A 21478-nucleotide genomic window follows, 5' to 3' on the forward strand; every position below is an offset into this window, starting at 1 on the left:
ATCCCCGGGTTCATCCTACAACATTCAAGAGATAGCCCCGTCCCCTCAACTGGAAAGGGGTTTCAGGTTGACATAATCTAGGAACTGACCTTTGTCCTAATCAAATCCCTCTGGGGGCCCTCCAGAATATTCTTCCTTTACCCCTCCTTGTATATTTCTTCATTCATAAAGGTTCCTGGCTGGGTTAGGGTGTGTTCTATAGCAAAAAAAAAAAAAAAAAAATATCCAACAGGAATCTAGTGTCCAGAAAAGGTAACCTGAATACTTATTTTCATGTGATAATTTAGTGATACTTCCTGTGTGCTTCATAAATAAAACACGGTAATGAATGATTTGTATGTGGCAGTTGTTAATAAATAGGAAAAGACTACGTTCACAGTTCCCTTTGACACGTGTATAAACGCCGCTTTCCATCTGGAAATTTCTCTGAGGATGCACACTTGGGGATAATGGAATGTGTGACACATTTTGAAGGATAACTGCTGATTCCTGATTGAATAGATAAGTAAATAAAAAATGTTAAATGCAGAGAAAACAGTGGGTTCAAAGTCACTACAATAAAGGACACATGTGTTCAGCTTCATTACCCCTCACAGAATATTTAAGACATTATAATTAATCCAAATCTTCCTGGAGGCGATGGATTTCCTGATGTTTCCAATTCCGTTTTCAACTGATACCAGCCGTGTGAATACATTAGAGTTTTATGACTGTTTTCCCTCTCTGCTTTTTGAGTAATTCTAAAATAAGTAATCCCAAGATAGAAATATGCATTTGATGATAAGATATAATAGTTTGAGTCACTTTGGGCCACTAGTAATAAAAGTATTGCTACATTTTTAGAAATTTAAATATCATACCATTTTACTTATCAGTGAAACATCTATATATGTGTATGTATATACATTAATGTATAGTAAACAATAACTTAGAAATAAAAATAGTTTTAATTGTATCCATAAACATTTTAAATATATAATTACCTGTTAGATAATTTCATAAACACAGTATTTTGAACATACTTTAACTTTTAGAGCGATTAAAGGCATCTTCCTATCTGTATCATCATTATGTTTTTCAATATGGTCATTGTTAAAGTCTGTATCATCTTTGTGACAGATTAAAGGTGACTGCAAATTCTTTGCTACTCTTCCCACGGGCAGGTACGATATAATTCCTGGTCCTCAAAAGCCGGTCCCCAACAGAATGCCGTGGAAGCGGTGCGACACATCACAGACCCTGAGCTCCCTTGCAGGGCTCTTGGAGCAAGGCTCTGAGGTAAGCCGGCCGCCACAGTGGCAGCAGGACTACAGAGACACCGCCATCCCGCAAGAAACCCAAACCAGGCGGAGGGCTTCCTGAAGGAGGAGGTGCTGCGTGGGGAGACAGGGAAGCCAAAGAGCAGGGAGGTCCCACACCAGTGAGCGGTCAACCCTCCCCCAGGGCGGAGTCCTCCAGCCCCGACTACCCTGGCATGTGCCACAGCAGTCTGGTGAGCAACTCAGCTGGGCCCCTTCTGCACTTCTGACCCACCTAGTTGCGAGCAAATTAAAACTGTAAGACGTGAAGTTGGGAGAACTTTGTCACGCCACACTTAGAACACTAGAACAACATCAATAAATTCATATTGACTAGGATACATTGAACTTAATAAACCTAGTGACCAACAGACCCCAATGTGGGAACTGGCATGCCCCTTTTCCTCTCCCACAAGGGAAAACACGTGAGTTTGGATTTACAAGTTATGTTTGGGGGTGGTCTATTTTTAACATTTCCATTTCCCTCTAATGTTCATTTCTGCCCGGACTGAGCTTGCGCCTACTTGCTGAATGACTGGGGCAGCTGGGCATCATACTGTTGGACAAATGGACACACTAACCAACTTGGAAACAGCCAAAATAATGTATCTGATACTTGGTTGTTGAGTAACACCTTCCAATAATTGATCATACTTTCCAAACGGTTTGATCATATATCAGACCTTGGAATCACTAAATCATGATACAACTTTCCTCCACAAACTGCAACACAATTACATTTGGGCTTATTGAAAAGGAACAATGTGAATCCAGGACCAGCTTTGACACGTAATATATCACTTGGTACACATTTCCTAGTTGGCGAATTAAAAAGTGGAAGTGACATTTAATACGTCTCCTCGCTTTTGCAATAAACACTGTCATCCAAACCACCATGTTTTTTCCAACAGCCAAGAAAACTGAGAATTTTTGTTCTTGATACTCTCATAAAATGCAAAGTTCAGGGACCAGAAACCCATATGGCTTGTTCCTCACTTCACTGAACATAATCTCTGTGAGTTTGTTTTATAGTTACCCATCCCACTGCTCCCCCCAAAAAGATGACACAGAAACTCTGCAGTATTTCCAGAAGCTCGAACAGTGTTTGGCATATTCTTGTTGATAAGAAAGTATTTGTGGGACCCACAAATGAGAATTTCTTACACACGGCGTTGAAGTGTAATGAAAAGATGAAGTTGGAGAAAATTACATAAAATTATGGAGGATGTAAAATATAGGGAAAAAGTTGCTTTTCGATATAATAGGAAATGCAGAATTATTGTATATTCCTGAGCAGGAAAGTAATTGAGGATATTCAGTGCCACAGTGGCATAGAAAACGGACTCGAGGTAGGTGAGCCTAAGATCCGGGAAGGAGGTAAGCTCAAAAGTGTTGTCACAACAGTGTTTTAAATGAGGGTCTGCTTGATGAGAACAGAACTGCCATAAAATAATGTAGAATTTTGTTATACAGGGCCCGGCACAAATAACACCCCTTTTTTATTACAAAATCTTTTATCACAAAATCATAAGCATGGAATTCTGTAACATAACACTCTCACACTCAAGCACACCCTATGACATTTTAGATGAAATGCTCCCATTAAAACTATAAATTGTTACACCTACGTTATTACCCTACCAACCACATTTAAGCAGGCGTTACTTCTGCCAGACTCTGTAAAACAAGAGAGTGGAGGAGCTAGAATAGTTTGAAGTTAAGGTTCTTAAGTGGGAGGAACTAACATTATCACTGACAAGGATGCTCAGAAACTTTAAATTAGACACAGCAAGTATTCATGTAGTATGCACTACATAGGAGACATGCTGGGCAATCAAAATACAAATATGGGTAAGGCTTGCCCTCACCCTGAAGTCAACAGTGGGCAAGACTGACACATGCAGCTAGCCTCTAGGTATCCGATCAAAGCAGAAATAAAAAGACATGGCAAAAAAGAAGAGTCAGTCACCATGCCCAACTATAGATAAGAGGCTGTCTGTCTTTCTGGAACAGGATGAGTTGTAGTTCTTTAAAAAGCATAGTTTGATTCTAATTCTGTCAAAGAGAAAACATCTAGACGTTTTAGAAGACATGGTTAAGACAGAGAACATCACATTAGTCCTTATGCTTAGCCTGCGCTTACTACAGATGAGAGTGAAGTTCTTGTCCTTAACAGACACCGCATCGCCTGTGCCTCTTTCCAGCAACGGCCAATGCCCCAGCTGTCATGACATCACCCTTTCAACATCCGGGATATCAGGGCAAAGTCCTAGCTCCCAGGTGCTGCCCAGTGAATTTGTGGAATAAATTACTTTTAGACTCTTTTCACTTAAGGCAGGGCATGCTTAATGTTCTTTTTTTGTTTCTGTATAAAAAGTTCACTTTAGTTAAGAGGCCATTAATTCATCCCCATTTATGGTAATAGCCACTGAGGATTCAGCTGGTTGAAAATTGTGCAGTCATAAAAATTGACCTTCAAACTGCCTTGAGTATTTACAGCCTTCTTGGTTGCTGATAAGCATCGAAAATATGAATGGACTGTTCGCTAGATGAACTGTTAGTCACTGATGCGGTTTTTTTAAAATTTCATTTGAAGATCTGAGGTGCTACTATGTTGTAGTTGCAAACTTTTGCAGAATGAATAGGACAGCATTTCCAAGTATTTATCGACGTTTTACTGTTTTGGTGCAATGAGACACACAATTGCTTTTTTTTTCATTTAAGAGACACCCTCTGAAATCTACCTGGTGCGGGAGTTTCCAGAATGCAGTGTTTAACCAACAGAGGGGATCCATGGTACACAGAAAGTTAGACAGCAGATAGTGTATAATCCCCCTATTATTTGGCTAGCTCAGATGGCTCTTAAATCAAGATTTTTTGTAGACTCGACTCAAAGGAATGGAACTATCGAATCCTCTAAATATTAAATGTCTTCCTTTTATTTCCCAAATACCCTTGAAGAACTGAGTCCACGGAATTAGCAAAGCGTCTCCCTTGCTCGCTCCATAGTAAAGATGAAATTTTACTGCCTCCTTTAGCGTCACGGCACAGTTCAGCACTGGCGGTATAAAACAAGGAGCACGATCATCCTGAGGACTGTACAAGGTGGCCCTTCTAATTTTATACTTCTCCCTAGGGAAAGGAAAAATCAAACTCCTTTTACGCATAGGATGAAAGATACTTCATTCTTTGGACTTGACATCTCAACACGAATAAAATGAGCGAAATACGACTTCCCTTCCGTGAGGAAACTGGGCGTCCAATAGGCACCGTGTTGCCCAACAGGCTGAGGCTTACTTTTCACATTTGTTTAATACGCCGTGTTTCTTGCTGCTTCCATTACAACTTGGATCATCAAATAGTTCTGTGAGTTGGATGCTGGCAGGGCTGTCCGGGGCTGTCATAAGTCAGATACGAAAAGCTATCCCTCTTCTAATCTGCGGCGCTTTGGGCCGTGCCCCTGTCCCCCGTGCACTTGAAGAGTTCCTTGTGGCTACAAAGTGTCACCAATGTATACAAAACTGTAAATGGGATAATAAATGCTGAAATCCTTCCGTCCAAATCACAGCGACTAGCACCAAGAGGCCCCTGACAGTTCTGTCCCCCGTGCAATGAGGGCCGTGTGAATTAATTTGCTCCCAGCGAATGACCCCGCTGTCGGGCACCTGACGCATAGCTTCTCTGACAGTGGCAGCCTGGGGCGTTCTGGGAGGACGTGCGCAAGGCTGGCTGCTGGGCTCTGCAATGGATTGCCTTGCCTCTCTTTGAGGGCTTTGAGAAGATGGACAGAAATAATAGTGTGTGGATTTTCTGAATCATGCACAGGCCAGGTGTGTGCAAAGTTAGCATTAGTGTCCTTCACTGGCCTCAAAGAAATACCTGTTTTTCTCTCTTCCTTAGCTCTTGTGTGTGTGTGATCTTTAGTAAAATTAGGATTTTAGGAAAGAGAACATATGAGCATTACCTTCAATCTTAATATTACTGAGCCAAAATATAGCCTCTCAGAACTTAATCACCATAGACACACAAAGGAATGAAAGAGTGTTGAGAATTTCTAGTCTCGGCAGTTATTTTGGAGACTGGTATAAGGTAGGCTCACTTCTTTTCTTTTTTTACTGAATTTATTGGGGTGACATTGGTTAATAAACTCACACAGAAGGAAGGAGACTTGACTTGGGGTGGTGAACACACAATACTATTGTATTGTGTTGTGTTGTGTTGTATTGTAATATGATGGCATGTTACAGAAAGCAGGCTCAGTTTGTGGCTAGATGAATACCTAGACAAATCTTAGCAAGTGTCTCAAAAGTTTGCATATCTAGTTGTAAACTGCAACTTAATTATTGTTACCTAAACTATGCTCACACAATCTGTCTCTGTGACTCAATATTAACTTTGGAGTTTTTCATTGAAAATACATCAGGCAGGGAAAGTAGGAAAGAAGATGGAAAGAAATAAGGAACAGATTCATTCAATACCTATTATGTGTTAGTCTTACGCTCATTTCATACTCATATTTAATGTCAGTCTCTCTGTGTATATGTATGTCTCCCCTCTCACTCTATAAATTGAAATTCTCAGTAGTAGTTATATAGAGAGCTATAAGAATGTATAGAAAACAGGAAAAAGGAAAAGCACTATTCAGTAAGTCATGTAAGTCTGGTATGCCAGGTCTTCTTTGCCCAGGAAAACACCAAATCAGGGGGATATACATTAAACACGTTTGTCTTAGAGTCACAAAGACAGGAATATGATGTTTTGGATTCCCTGTTAGTATCTTACACTTTAGGATACCCACAATATTGATATCATTTCTATCTTCTAATTTTTGGACACTTAGTGTTTTGCAAGTAGACATGAAAAGTATGCTGCTAGTTTCATTATGTTGTTCTGTTTAACAGTATTCCAAGAACTTTGACGTCTTGTTTTGCTATGCTAAAATTGCCTGTTAGCATCTAATTATTTTCCAGGTTGCTGGTGTATTTGTTTTTGTTTTCATTTGGTCAAACAAATATTTTTCTATTAGCATACAACTATATAAAACTACTTTTCAAAGTATTTTTGTGCCTATCCCCAACAAATTTTGTTAATTTGGAGAAAGACAAAGGAAAGAACTATCTTACATATTCACAGTATCCTAAGAAAATGGATATATTTACAGAAAAAAGAAAACCAACTAAAAATAAAATAAGAATAGACAATTGAGTCTTCAACAGGGAACCCGACCTGGGAGATGGCAGAAATTTAGTAACATTGAAAGAAACTAGGCCGTTCACTGCCATCTAAGTGTCCCCACTGTCTACAGGGAGAAGCACTGGACACTGCTCACTGCAATGCTAACGAGAGACAGAAGGAGAACCTTTCCAGAGGGCAGATGGGAGTCACAGCACAGCACAGTCAATAATGGGTGTGTGTGTGTGTGTGTGTGAGTGTGTGTGTGTGTGTGTGTGTGTGTGTCTTCATTTGCCTTCATGGTCAGGACCAAGTGGTTAAACTACCCCATAATAACTCTCTCTGCTTTGGTTTTAGAACATCAGAAACCTCAACTTTCTTAAAATGCAAATAAGCTCTGGAATGCCATGGTATGAAGTCACTTTAACTCCTTCAAGATACAGTTTACCAAAGCACAGTCCTCGTAAGACGAATTTCTTTAGGAGATATGGTAAGAATAAATACCTGGAAAAAAAGGAGACCCAGGAGGTGGGGGGGGGGGGTAGGGGAGAAGTACCCATGCATTAATACAGATAAACTTCATTAATGTCAGAATGTCAAGTGGTATAAGAAGATAAATGATTTCAATAAATGATGCATTTCTTTAAAAACCAGGAATTCTGCATTTTTCAGGATTCCAGTTTTCTGCAGAAGCTTCTAAAAGCTATTAAAATACAGGTAAAAGCTATTACTTTGGGCTTATCTTTAACCCAAGTCTATTTTAATACCTTCCTAGGAATACGCTTGGCCTGTAGACTCCCTTCCTGGGCAGTGTTATTTATGGACCCCCATGGGCTCACATTATGGATGATGTCATGGATCTGTTGTGTGTGACTCTCTTCATGTTGCTTATAGATACGAGGGTGCTTAGCAAAAAGGCACAGTTTTATTTTTTGCTTTGATTTTGTCATTCGCATGCAACTATCACACCGTGCTCAGTCATCTGCTGCCGCCCTCTCTACCCCAGACACGACGTCAGGCCCCTCTTGGGGCATCTTTCCGTCGCCACGTGACATCAAGAGCCGGAGATCACAGCAGTTCACTCTTCTCTATTCCCCATCGGTTTTAAGCACTAGACCGACATTTGAAAAAGAACCGGTAGGCCAAAGATAATGTAAGTTTAAAAATCGCAACTAAGGTCTTCAGCCATCACACGATCCTTAAGACAGAGAAGTCTGGCTGCGGCGTGTACTTTCCTTAAACTTAGGATTTTCACCTCATGGATTTCCTACAAACAGAAACCAATGTTTACATGGCATCTCTCGGGAACTTTAGGTCACACACAGGGGTTTTTCCCAAAAGTCTCCCCAGACACGTGCGAAATAAGAAGTTTCATCTGATGTGATGTACGTCTGCTCAGCTCTCAACATCCGAATGCTCCGACAACGCCTTGCTATCTGAAGCATTGGGAACACCACAAAAATATCTGGCCAGAAATCACAAAAATTACTAATTTCCGTTTTTGTTTTCCAATGCTAATCCATTCCTCTTCTCTCTTTCACGATAATAAAAGTAAACTCACATCCTCCAATTTCCAAGTTTACTCTATGGTGGGTATTGTACAGTAAACCAACTACTAAAACCAGATTTTCTATTTTGCAAATTCTACAACTTGTAGCGACAAACATTAGCATTATCGCTGTCTTCACACTTATGCCCTTTTTTTCTCTTCCCACTGTGCAATCATCTACTATTCAGTCAACAAACACCAAGTGAAGCCTTGCTGGGTGGCAGGTCCTGTCACAGTCACCAGGAGTACCAAGAAGGAACACAGCAGTGTCTCATCTTACTCACAGGACAAAAGTGCCTTGAAAAAGGAAGGAGGATCCCATAGATTCCCCAAATTCAATTTTCTGCATTTCATTCTGAGACTGTCTCCATGAATGAGCTAATTCCAGAATACAAATGACAATGCCCTAGATTGGCAGAAAACCATTTCCGAGCACTTGAATAGCTGCTAAGTTTCCAATGGGAATATTAGGTTTCTGAACATCACGCACATTTCTTACAGGCCAGCGGAGGTCCTACCAAAACTCACACATCAAAGTGAGGAGCTATTGGATGGTGAAGCATTAGAAAGGAAACTTCTTTGCGGAGAAGCAGGGAATGCCATCTATCTGACGGTATAAATACTTGACTGTGTCTGTGCTGGCCCAGCTGGTGAGTTTACTCAAATCAAAAGCTAGGCACTGACCCATGGAAAAGAAATAAAACCCAATGATCAAAACCCGTGAGTATTTTTCAGGTGGCTATCAGTGACAAGCTCTGAAATGTGTTGTAACCTGAATGTCACTTGGGTTGTAACCAACAGTGCTGGCCCTCAGCAGAAAGAGAAACAAAGGTTACCTAATGTTTTCCTTTCTTTCTCCAGATCCTTTTCTCTTTGTAGTTGCTCCCTCCCGATGGGTTTATTTCCACGGGGCCTCACCCAAGTCGTACATAAAGGCTCAGCGGCTGTGCTAAAGCAATGCCATTATTGTTCTCAGATGTCTTTGCATATTTAAATAATACCGTTACAATGGGAAAGATGTAGGTTACCAAGGGAAGGATCTCTAACACAGGAGGACTTCAGGTCTGGCGGAAAACTGGTGGGAAGAAAACACACCCACTATGTCCCCGTGGATGCTACTCCCCGTTCGTTCTACCTATTTTTAAGCCTTGCTTTTAGGACCACAGATGAACAATAGTTTCCTTTTTATCATTTCAAGCACCCAGAGACTGGAGTGTACCGTTGTGTGGTAGGCATGCGCAGAGGGCATCTCTCTTGGCTTTGTCTATCCCTCCCAGGCACTGTGGTGACGCCTTTGCCTGAAGCCAGTGAACCGGATTCCCAGGCAAGGTCATAAGGAGGCCACATTCCGTCTTCTCTGTTTCAGAGGCTGCTGCAGCCACTGCTATTGCACAATTCTCATTCCAAGGAGCCCCCTCGGCAGTACACGCAAAGGTGACTGCGTAGCCTGTCTGTGCTTGCAGCACCGATGAAGGCTCAAGGTGTGCAAAGCGCAGTTGGGCAAACCGACAGTGCGACCGCTGAGGTCTGCCCGGTGAGTTCTGTCCTCACCTAAGTCCAGACAGACATGCTGCTCTTCTAACGTGAGAACCGGGCAGGAGTCGCTTAGCTGTATGTCACTGAAAAAAAAAGTAAGACTTTCTCATGTTTTCCTAGTTCAATGAGGTCAAAATTCACATCTGACTCTACGATAATCCAATTACTCAAATGGAAAGAATGCTCCATCAAGTCCTCGAAAATTCAGCATTTGCTTTTATCTATGTCTTCATCCTCGCCACCCTATTTTTTTCCTGTCTTTTTTTATAATGAGCATGTCATCATCCTAAAGGCAAAATATTATCAACTAATGGATAAAAGACTTAAATGTAAGTTGTGAAACCATAAAAATCCTACAGGAGCCCTGGCTGGTGTGGCTCAGTGGATTGAGCACCGGCCTGTGAACCAAAGAGTTGCTGGTTCAATTCCCAGTATAGGACACATGCCTGGGTTGCAGGCTGGGTCCCCAGCAGGGGGCGAGTGAGAGGCAACCACAAATTGATGTTTCTCTCCCTCTCTTCCTCTCTCCCTTCCTCTCTGTAAAAATGAATATATAAAATATTTTAAAAAATCATAGAGGAAAACATAGGGAGTAAAATCTCAGATATTCAACATAGAAATGTTTTTGACAATATATCTCCTAAGGCACTGGAAACAAAGTAGAAAATAAACAAACGGGACTACATCAAATTAAAAAGCTTTTGTACAGTTAAAGAAACCATCAGCAGGACAACTAGGGGACCCACTGTATGGAAGGACATTTTTGAAGTGATACTTCTGACAAGGGTTTAATCTCTAAAATATACAGAGAGCTAATACAACTCAATGCCAGGAAGACAACCCAATTAAGAAATGGACAAGAGACCTGAAGAGACACTTCCCCACAGAGGACATACAGAGGGGCCACGGACACATGAAAAAATGCTCAACATCACTAATCATCAGAGAAATGCATCTTAAAACCTCAATGAAATACCACCTCGCACCTGTCAGAATCGCTACCGTCAATAAATCAATGCACAAGGATTGGCGAGGATGTGGAGAAAAAGGAACCCTAGTGCACTGCTGGTGAGAATGCAGACTGGGGCTGCCACCAGGGAAAACAGTATGGAGCATCCTTAAATAAATCAAAGATGGGACTGCCTTTTGACTCAGCAATTCCTCTTCTGGGAATACACCCCAGAGATCAGGAAACAGTAACATAAAAACATGGAAGCACCCCTATGACCATAGCAACACGATTTACAATCGTCAGGATACGGAAGCAGCCCAAGTGTCCGTCAGTGGAAGAGGGGATAAAACAACTGTGGTACATTTATACACAGGAATACTATGTAGCAGTGAAAAAAAGAAGAAACTTCCATTTTGCAACAGCATGGATGGACCTGGAAAAAATTATGCTGAGTGAATTGGGCCGGCCAGGGAAAGAAATATACCGCATGCTCTCACTTATATATGGAATCTGATGAACACAACAAAAACTAATGAACAAGACAGTAACAGAAGCTTAGCTACAGAGAACGGACTGACAGCTGCCGGAAAGGAAGTGGGGGGGACGGGATGAAAGATGGTGACGAGATGAACCAAAGAACATTTATGCACAACCCGTGGGCGTGGACAACGATGTGGGGATTGGCTGGGGGTGGGGGGGCGGCGAGGAAGGGGACCGGGGAAAAGTGGGAATAACTGTCACAGCTTAAACAATAATAAAAATATTATCGGCTAAAATCTCACCATGCCCATACTTCATGTTTCTGAAAATTATTTTTAAATTGGCTCGTTAGTCTATTTGTAAACACTTCTTAATTATTACGATCTTCTGAAGGCCAGAAAAAAATGCCTCGGTATAATTATATGTTTTTCTTATTCCTTAGTAATCAAGCCATTTAGAAAATACTTTTATTTTCCTTTCTTATGGGTGATTTTTTAACTCTAATCTTTGAACTCAGCAAGTCAAAGAAACTTGAATGAGTGAAAATAGAAAACCCTGTTCTAGCTAATTTCATACTTCTATTGTCAGATGGCTACTCCCTGCTAAATTGTGGTCAATTAAATCAATCTGCTGCTTTGCAAGCTGCATGAACTATTCTCCAAACCTTCAGTATGCCCGAGAAGAGAAGAAAAAAATAATTTGTGATCTAAGTCAGACCCTAGAGGGGGGGACTCGGAGGGGATCAATTTATATCACAACCTTAACATGAAAATAACATCTTCAAGGGCTCTGTCCAATCTGGTGCCTCTCTGTTACACTGTGTAGAGCATTCTGCCTGAATGTAACACTGAATTTCCATACCATGCTCCCCAAGCAAAGGAAATGAGCCATTGACACCTGTCCAACTCCAGGCACTGTCTCTTTGCATTAACATCTTTACTTGAAAAATCACAGGCATTCAGAACACACACAAACAAAAAACCCATAAGGGCAGAGCTATAATATCTGAAAAGTGCAGGCTAAAACCAGACAAATTTTAAAACTCGATGTCTGGTGTTTATTTTTTGCAACAACAGCCATTCAGAAACATCATAGGAACTTTCTATGCGACCTAAACCCCGAAATGAAGGCCAGGCTAACACAGCCCAGGCGCTAGCTGCTCCGCTGTGCAGCTCCATCAGAGGGGCTACCCAGAAACCTGTTTGCAGCCACACGTGCTGAAACAAATAGCACCAGATTCAGTGCCCACTTCGGTTACTTAAGTTAATAGACATCAAGCAGAATAATCAATTCGTGTTAGAAGGAAATTGAGTCCTAAACAGGCTCACACAGGTCAAGTCTGGCTTCAGAATATGTAAGAAAGTGAAACAATGTCAGCCCAAGTTCATGAGCTGCATAGTTTTAAGAAGCTTTGCTAAAGAAGACAGTGGAGATATTGAGTGTGATTTTCTAATATTTCTTTATCTAAGCCACACCCAACACTCTGAAAATGTCTCTGGCTTTGTGGGAAAGTCTTGCCTAGTCACATAGATGAAGGCTTTTACTATTATATTTTCATTTTTGTATTAATAGAATAGCCTATATGATTCAATGACATGAGTACTGAAATTTCTGTATCAGTGCATACTTGTGAGGTCTTTTTCAAAAGCATTTCCATTGCTATGACAGGGTAGGATGGATTTGATATATCTAAAATTGCATACAGGCTAAGGAAAAAAGAATCATCATTTAAGTCTCAGGAAGGCATTAAAAGGCTCAGGACAGTAATATTTATGTGACAAAAGGTAAAGATTATTCTGTGACACCATGCTTTGTTATGGGGGAGCAACACAGCTAGGCGTTTGACCGCAACTCTTGGGAACCAGACTACATGGGTTCAAATCCCAGCTCCACCACACGGTAGACCTATGACTCGGACAAGTCACTTTACCTTCTGTGCCTCAGTTTTCTCAACTGTAAAATGGGATAACAGTGGTGTCTGTCTCCTGGGGCTGCTCTCACGTTCAAATCAGTGGTGTTGGTGAGCAACAGCAGGTGTTCCAAAGTGCTTGCTACACTAATGAACTAAAGGTTGACTCGTTACAATTATATTTTTCTATAACTTCAATTTTAAATAATGGCTATATATACAATATGACATAATAATAATAGTAACAATAATAATACAATAAATAATATAAACATATAACAAAACGTTTTTAAAATAGGGACTAGTATAAATATTCAGGTATTCCTAAATGTGTTTTGAGTGTTGAATACACTCCCCACCCCTGCATCACCGTTCCTCCAGTTGAGGTAATTCTGTAATTCACTGTTGTCGATGCTTTCCTCCACCTCTCTTGAAATGAGACCAGTTTATTCTTTTTGGTATACCTGCAGTTTGCATAAATGCATATTCCAAACATAGAATGTTTATAATTAAGGAGAGCGGGTATTAAAGTCAGTTGTAAGATTGTTCCGAATACTGACAAATATCTCTGTTTTGATGTCATAGAAGAAAGTTCTAACACATAGAGAGTGACTTTCAGAAGCTTATACTATAATTTTAACAAAGACTTAATTGATGTGTTTCATCCTATTTTACCTGCCTACTATGTTGACAAGGAACTAACATGACACTATTATTGGTATGGAAATAAGGTAGCTTACAAAGACAACATCTGCTTTGACATCAGAGCTTGTGTTTTTAACATTTTAGACTTCTGAACATTTTAATATTTCCTTTTTAATATACAAGTATAAATAAAACAACACTAAATATGTAAAATCAGGATTCATCTTGCTCCACATTTCATAACCACGCTGATCATTTTACAACCAGCACTGCAATGAAAAATGTTAAATTCATCTTTCTCATGTACCAAATACCCCAAGACAGTATTACATTGTTTTTGCATAATTTTACTGTGTGAGCTTCTTCAATGACAGTTGACATGCACAATAGGGGCTTGATATTTTGGAAATTCCTTCTGTGAGTATAACAGCATCAGCAATTGTGGGGTGTGTTTGGCTTAACACAAAAGCATCATTTAGGAAAGGACAACTTTATTTCAAACCAGCCCTGGAGAATGGAGGAAGTTAGAGACCTCCTGTTTTAGAAAACAACAGTGTGTGACTATGGAAACAGAACAGTTCTTCCCAGATCATGCAATGAGTGCATGTTTACTAGAATAAATTGCCGGTGCTGAAAGAACTTCCCAAAAGGAGTACCAGAAAATTTAGGGGAGAAGAAAAAAACTCCCAGGTATAGTACAACATGCAAAAAAAGGAATAAATGCAGACATTATTTTTTTATTAGACCTGGCGTTATTGGCAAGTTTTAGAAGGATTCTCAGAAAGACTAGACAGAAAGGCAGGTACATTGAATTTATACTTCTTTGGAACTTAGACTTTAGTATATACGAATGCCTTTCTGAGCTGTCTGAATAACTATACATTTTATTAATGATACTCAGAAAGGCAACTATGATGGGAATTTGTAATATCTATCTCTTAGCTACTTTCAAATATGCAGTACAGTGTTATGAACTATATTCACATTGCTGTACATGACATCCCCATGAGTTATTTATTTTATAATGGAAAGTGTTTACATTTCCACCCCTTTCACCCTGTTTGCCCACCCTCTACCAGACCCCAACTGCACTTATAGCAACTCCAATCTGCTACTTATTATCTGTACCTATGGGCTTATGTTTTCTTCGGGGGTGGGTGTTAGATTCCACATATAAATGAGATCACCTGGTACTTGTTTTTCTCTGTTTGCCTTATTTCACTTAACACAATGCTAAAATAATGTCGCTGCAAATGGTAGGACTTCCTTCTTTCCCAAAGCTGAGTAATGCTCCATTGTATATTTATACCACATATTTTTTAAAATTGGATTCCCAGTCTCTTCCATCATCTGTAACCAAGACTTCTAAAGATTTTATTATTGTTATTGTTATTACTAGAAACAGGGTGAGTGAGGGAGAGAAACATCAATGTGAGAGAGAAACATCGATCGGTTGCTTCTCACACACACCCGGACTGGGGGCCAAACCTACAACCTAGGTCACAGACGCCCTGACAGGGGACCAAAGCAGAGACCTCTTGCTTTGCAGAACAATGCCCAGCCAACTCAGCCACACTGGTCACGGCTATGCCATGTTTACTTTTTTAATCCATTCATCCACTGATGCACATTCAGGTTGCACCTTTCTCTTGGCTATTGTAAATAATGCTGCGATGAACATGGGGGTGCAGATATCTTCTTTAGTTACTGTTTTTGTTTTCTTTGCATAAATACCCAGAAGTAGGATAGCTGGTTCTATGTTTAATTTTTTGAGGAACCTCTCATTGAATTTCTAATTTCAATGTATTACATCTCTAAAGAACCCTATAACAGAGGGAAATTCAAACATCGTGACATGTAAATGTTAAAATGTATCTGAACACATGAAAAGGGGTTAAGAAAATACAAATGCTTATCAATATTTACCACTGTAAGAGATAGGAAGGTGTGGTATTATCCACAATGCAAAGTGGTAAACAATAAAACTTTCCATCTGATTAAGAGACTGCAGTTTAACTGACTTGAAATATGTGTTGAAAGAAATGAAGGGGGGAGGGAGGGAGGAAACAAAGAAAGAGTCCCTGTTTGAAAAAGGCCCTCAGGCCACTGGATTGCCTGTCTCGATGGCCTCTGTGTTGGGTGCCTGAGATGCCCACAGTGGGGGAGCAGGGCCACCTCCAGGGAACAGAGTTCAGGTGCTCAGGGAGAGAGCAGGAGCGTGGGGGAGCCACTCGGAGGCTGGAGTGAGTAGTTTTTCTGAAGAATGTTTTCCTGAATACATGTATCATGTGTCGAAGCAATGACGAATATGTAACATAACATATATGATATATGAAGCCATTACAAATATATACTATCCTGTGTATCCCTTGAGTGTACATAGTGGACCTCGCAATGAAGTCGAGCAATCTCACAGGCAAACTCGGCCATGCTACTGTTATCTCCCATCACGGGTGGATTTGCAAAAGAATTTTTTTAAGGTGATGTATCTTTCTTTCTTTCTTTCTTTTTTTCTTCTCTCTCTGTCTCTCTGTCTCTCTGTCTCTCTGTCTCTCTCTCAACCTGATTATCAATTTTAGAGAGAGAGGACAGGAGGGAGAGAGAGAGAGAAGCATCGATGGGTTGCCTCTTACATGTGCCCCAACGAGGGACCAAACCCACAAGCCAGGCACATACCCGGCTGGGAATCTCATCGGTGACTTTTCAGTTTATGGGGTGACGCTCCAACCGAGTGAGCAACACTGGCCGGGGCTGTAACAGGATTTGTATTATACTCAAGCTTTTTCCCACTCTCTGGTGCTCCTAATTCCCAGCGCTCCATTTTGGTTTACGTTTCTTATCTCAATAACCAATATCACTCTTACTTCCTTTCCTCTTTGCTTGGCCCATCTGGGGCCCCAACAGTGCAATGTCCACAGCGCAGTACAGAGCTCGGCATTTGTATACAAGGTTCCAGTGAGACATGTGATTGGACCCTGGGTCATTCATTCGACCTCTTCCTTCTCTACATCATTTCAGTAACTGACAAGGAAGTGAAGCCCAGGTTGTATCTCTTTAAACGGAGGGAAAGAAAAAAGTTAGTAAAAAGATTATGAAGTAATTAGGTGTATATCATTATCTACAAATAATTACAGATCTGATTAACACAAATTAATATATAAAATGGCCTCTCTAATTTAAATGAACTCAAAAAATTAAACCATCACCCAAAATTAAATCGTTTAAGACATAATCACATAACTTCTGGCTATACTTCACTTGATTTGTTTGAAAGAACTAAGAAAAATAAGCAGCTGCGTCTTAATTTAGAGGCTGTTTATTATTTCAAATACACAGCAATGTCTTGATCACAAGGACTTTTTTGTTTGCTCTTTTTTTTAGGATTCAACATGTTATTTATTAATTGTATTGACTGCATTAAAGGGATGCTGGTTAATCAAATTATATAGGTTTCAGGTGTACAATACTACGAAGCATCATCTGTGTATCGTATTGTGTGTTCACCAGCCCAAGTCAAGTACCTCTCCACCACTGTCCCCCTTTACTCTCCTACCCCCATCCCCTTTCCCCTCTGTTGTTTGTGGCTAAGAGGTTTTTTTGTTTGTTTTTGCTTTTCTGCTTAATCCATCACCTTCTTTTTGACCTAGCCCTTCAATTCCCCTCCCCCTCCCACAGCTGTCAGTGTCTACGAATCTGCTTCTGTTTGGTTCATTAGGTCGTTTTGGTCATTAGATTCCCCATGTAGGTGGGATCATAAGGTGTTTGTCTTTCTCTGACTGGCTTATTTCACTCAGCATGATACTCTCCTGGTCCATCCACGCTGTTGCAAAAAGGAAGCTTCCTTCTTTTTATTTTTTTTTTACAATTGAGTAGTAGTCCACTGTGTAAATGTACCCCCTTTTTTTTTAATCTACTCGTCTACTGATGAGCAGCTGGGCTGCTTCCAGATCTTAGCGATTGTAAATAACACTGCAATGAACATGGAGTGCGTATATTCTTTTGAATCAGTTCATTTTCTCTGTATAAAAAAAGAGAACAGATGAACTTCTGTTGGGTTCATGTCAATTTATTTCCTTTTGTTAGTAGAATTATTTCATTCTAAGTCAGTTCTAAGTCGCAAGAAGCTGTAGCTGTAATAGGAAATGAAATACAGCAATTAACCTAAGGCTACCCATAATTGATAGCACAAAGCCGAATTCTTGTACTGTAGCATACTAATTAAAACACAAATTCATAAACAAAGTGTAAGTAAACACAAGTCAAAAACTGCCCACACATCAGAACCTTACCGTACAATAATGCTACATTGCACAAAAACGCGTGTTACTGGTTTTTCTGGGATTCTGAAAATCCAAGACTACTCATCAACTAACCCTCACCTGTCAGCACCAATGTCTAACATTTAAACTCATCTTATCACACATTTCCTCTGAAGTGACTTAACGTCAAAAATTTTAGGAGGGTACTTGAGGTCATGGAAGTTAAAAGAAGAATTCCGTGGGTTCTGTTGATTTATCTCAGATGTTCAGAGGGCAGAGAAGCAGGTCGCAACACGCTGGTAGTTTATATGCTGCTCAGAGTCTCTGGCAGGTAACCTCAGGGTAGGGTGAGCGGTGGGGGCTATGACAGGCTTTCCTCTCATTGAAAACCCTCACAAGAACTTAAAACAGATAATATAATACCAACCAGCTTTCAATCAACTGACTGGGGTAGCTATTTATATAATGTGTATATTGACTGCCTTTCCTCTTTCCTCCCCAGCTGTTCTATGTCATCTAATGAATGAATACTTAATAGGATTTGCATGTTCTATTGTGGAATCAGTGGATTTCCCCTCAGCTGAAAATTATGCATAGTGTTTGCTGTTTTAGTTATTTTCTGTGTAGAAAAGAACTGGTCAACTGTTTTTAACTTAAACCACACTGCACACACCCAAACTGGAGTATGGGTTTGAAGCAGAGAAATGTGTTTCTCTTCCATCTGTCCAATTAAAAAGACATACATGGCTTTTAAGGGGAAGCAAAGTCTAGTCTTAAAATGCAGAGTCACATTAGTGGAGTTCAATCCTTGTGCCACATTATGGCTTTGTTATAAATATAATACTATCTATCCTAAAGGGGAGGGAGGACATCAACAACCTTCAGAATCACAGTGAATTGATTTGCTTAACTTAGGAAGTCTAGGACAGTGTAAACCACAGACATAGCTTCCTGTTGGACTGTACTGCGTGCTGTGTCCTTAGACGAAACTGAAACATTTGCAGCAGAAAGGTTTTACCGAGTGTTATGTTGTGTCTGTAATAGCCAATAGAAACAACTCTTAAAATACCAAGTATCTGGTATCTGGATGTTCTGAATTGCTTATTAAGGGTTTTGCACTGCCATTGGTTAAAAAAAAAAGATTTACAATATGAAACTCAATTAGCTTAAGTATAAGTTATCCCTGGAAATCCACAGCACATAATGGATGGAGGGCTGGAAGGGGACTGGATGGATGGATGGATGGGTGGATGGATGGATGGACCATAAATATCACTGCTGTACTGACTACAAAGTGCTATTTTGATTGTAGCAAGTTAAAGTAGTCACAACACTGATAACAAAACGGGACACTTGACAGAGGGCTATTCGTTGTCAAAAAAAAAAAATCTCAATGTTAGCTCAGACACTAAAATGTAAAGCAACACAGGACACATTAAAAGTACCAAAACATCTAATGAAGCCAAAGAGACAAGCCAGGAAAATGGTACACAATAACAATTACACAGAATTGCTCCATTTCTATCTCTTGACTCTTCAAAGAGGAAAAAGCTACATCTATGCACGATGCAATATCATCTACTCCCTTGCTTTTTTTAAAAAAAAAAAACTGAGTAATCAGAAATAATTCAATTCATAAAAACCACTGAAACAAATTCAATCTCAGTCTAATATGGTATTAGAATAATATCAACATAAATAATAGCTTCTGTGTAGTGGGTAACAATGATAGGTAATTTCATTTTAATTAAATGTCAGCATGAAAATTCTGCTCGTATTTATCAGACTAACTATGCAGGCCCTGGACAAAAAGAATACAAACAGCTGTCTGAATGTGGTATTTTCACTCAGAGATATTGTACCTGCTGGCAGTCTGATTAGTTTTTACTCGTTTTAGCACTAAAAACACCAAGTTTAATTTTCAACAGTGTGTAGCATTATCACACACGATATGAGATGATCACACAGAACACCACTTTGCACGGCCATTACCCGATGACATATTTATACTCGGGCTATGTTCGTAATTACATGTCAAATGGCAGCCAGGATATTTCTCTGAAGTCAGTTCAGATTGTCAAATTACAGCTCCCTTTTATGACCAGGAGTCTGATTTGGAATCAGAGTGCGGATCCCATACCCCAGGACATGCTCTGAGTTTTAGTTGCTGCAGCCAGGACCTCTGGCCCGGAAGGTGTCTCGCTGCAGATCAGAGACGCACCCCCTGCGCCCTGGGGGAGCAAACTTCTGTTTATTGCAGCTCAGGTAACCCTCCTTCAGGGCACGCCCTACACAAACACGCACGGCAGCCCCAAGAACCCTCTTCAGACTAATCACTTATTCTGGAGACACAGCAAAATGCCCTATAATGGCTGTCTCCCAAGTCTAAATGGGAAACATTTCTAGGATTTCAAAGCTCAGTGGAGAAATATCTTATAATTATCTTAACTCAAACAATTCTCCCAGACATTTCCAGGGGTGGCCAAGGTGTTTCTTCTCACTATCTAGTTCCCTAGCTGGTATTCAGTATTTAAAATTTAAAATTCAGTATTAGCATTGGATGTGGGCGATAGTCTGGTGTTTTGTATTTACACTGAAATATGAAGGAGGGGATATGAGACTGGCAGATTGCTCATAATGGTTTATTATTCTCTTAATTATTTTATCTTTGAAAATAAAGAAATTGATATTTTAGAAGTTTATTTATTTATTTTTAGAGAAGGGGAAGGGAGGGAGAAAGAGAGGGAGAGAAACATCACTCTGTGGATTGCCTGTCACACGCCCTCAGCTGGGGACCTGGCCCACAACCCCGGCATGTGCCCTGACTAGGAATTGAACCTGCGACCCTTTGGTTTCCAGGCTAACACTCAATCCACTGAGCCACACCAGCCAGGGCCAAAAATAAAGAGATTTAAAGATTATGCCCGAGTTCCCCCTCTGCTTTTCTGACTCCGGTCCCTCTTGTGCGTCACCACTCCCGTGCAAAACACAACCCACCCGTGCACACGCACACACACACACACACACACACAGTGGCTGCCCCCTCCTCTGCATCCTGCATAGCATTATTTTAGATCACACTTGTGCACTTTTCTGTTTCAACCCTTAGAAGCTAAACCTCTTGAGGGCCAGCCCAGCCCGCAGTAACCACCGTGTCTGCTCTACTACAGAAAATGGACAACTCCTGCTGAGTCATACCTGTATGACAAAGGTCATATCTCTTTTCAGGGAAGGGAATTTTCTTACCTGTTTGAATATGAAGTGTGTCTCTAGCGATGAATGTCTACTAATAGAAATAGAGTACATGTGACAGCAAAGTAATAACAACAGTAGTAATGAGGAATACTAACGAGATCATCATGGTGAGAAAGAGCTCTACATAAGTCCAGGGACTTGGGCTGTGGGAACTGAATGGTTTGGCCCACGTTCCCTCCTCCGCCCGTCACTCAGGACTCAAGAGGCAGTAGGTTATTTATTTCTGAGAGTTCTGACTCCATTGTCTAAAAGCCTTTTCAAGCCCCGCCTCCGATGCTTATTAGCTATGCAATATTGAGCAAATTATACAGTTTCTTTGGTTCTCATTTTCTCCTTGCATAAATTTTGGAAAATAATCTACCTCAAAGGCTCCCTGTGAGGATTCATTGAGTTAATACATGTAAGGTGATTCACAGTATGTCT

At 40.4% G+C, this 21478-nt stretch overlaps 1 protein-coding gene across 1 annotated transcript in view; it reads right to left on the minus strand.

The window, feature by feature from the left end:
* Positions 1–21478, minus strand: part of CNTNAP2 (contactin associated protein 2) — a 1612013-nt gene that overhangs the window by 1437699 nt on the left and 152836 nt on the right. The window lies entirely within an intron of this gene.

The sequence above is a fragment of the Phyllostomus hastatus genome, unplaced genomic scaffold (genome assembly GCF_019186645.2).
Source record: "Phyllostomus hastatus isolate PE091 unplaced genomic scaffold, TTU_PhHast_1.1 phas_contig_1021, whole genome shotgun sequence".
Lineage (NCBI taxonomy): Eukaryota > Metazoa > Chordata > Mammalia > Chiroptera > Phyllostomidae > Phyllostomus > Phyllostomus hastatus.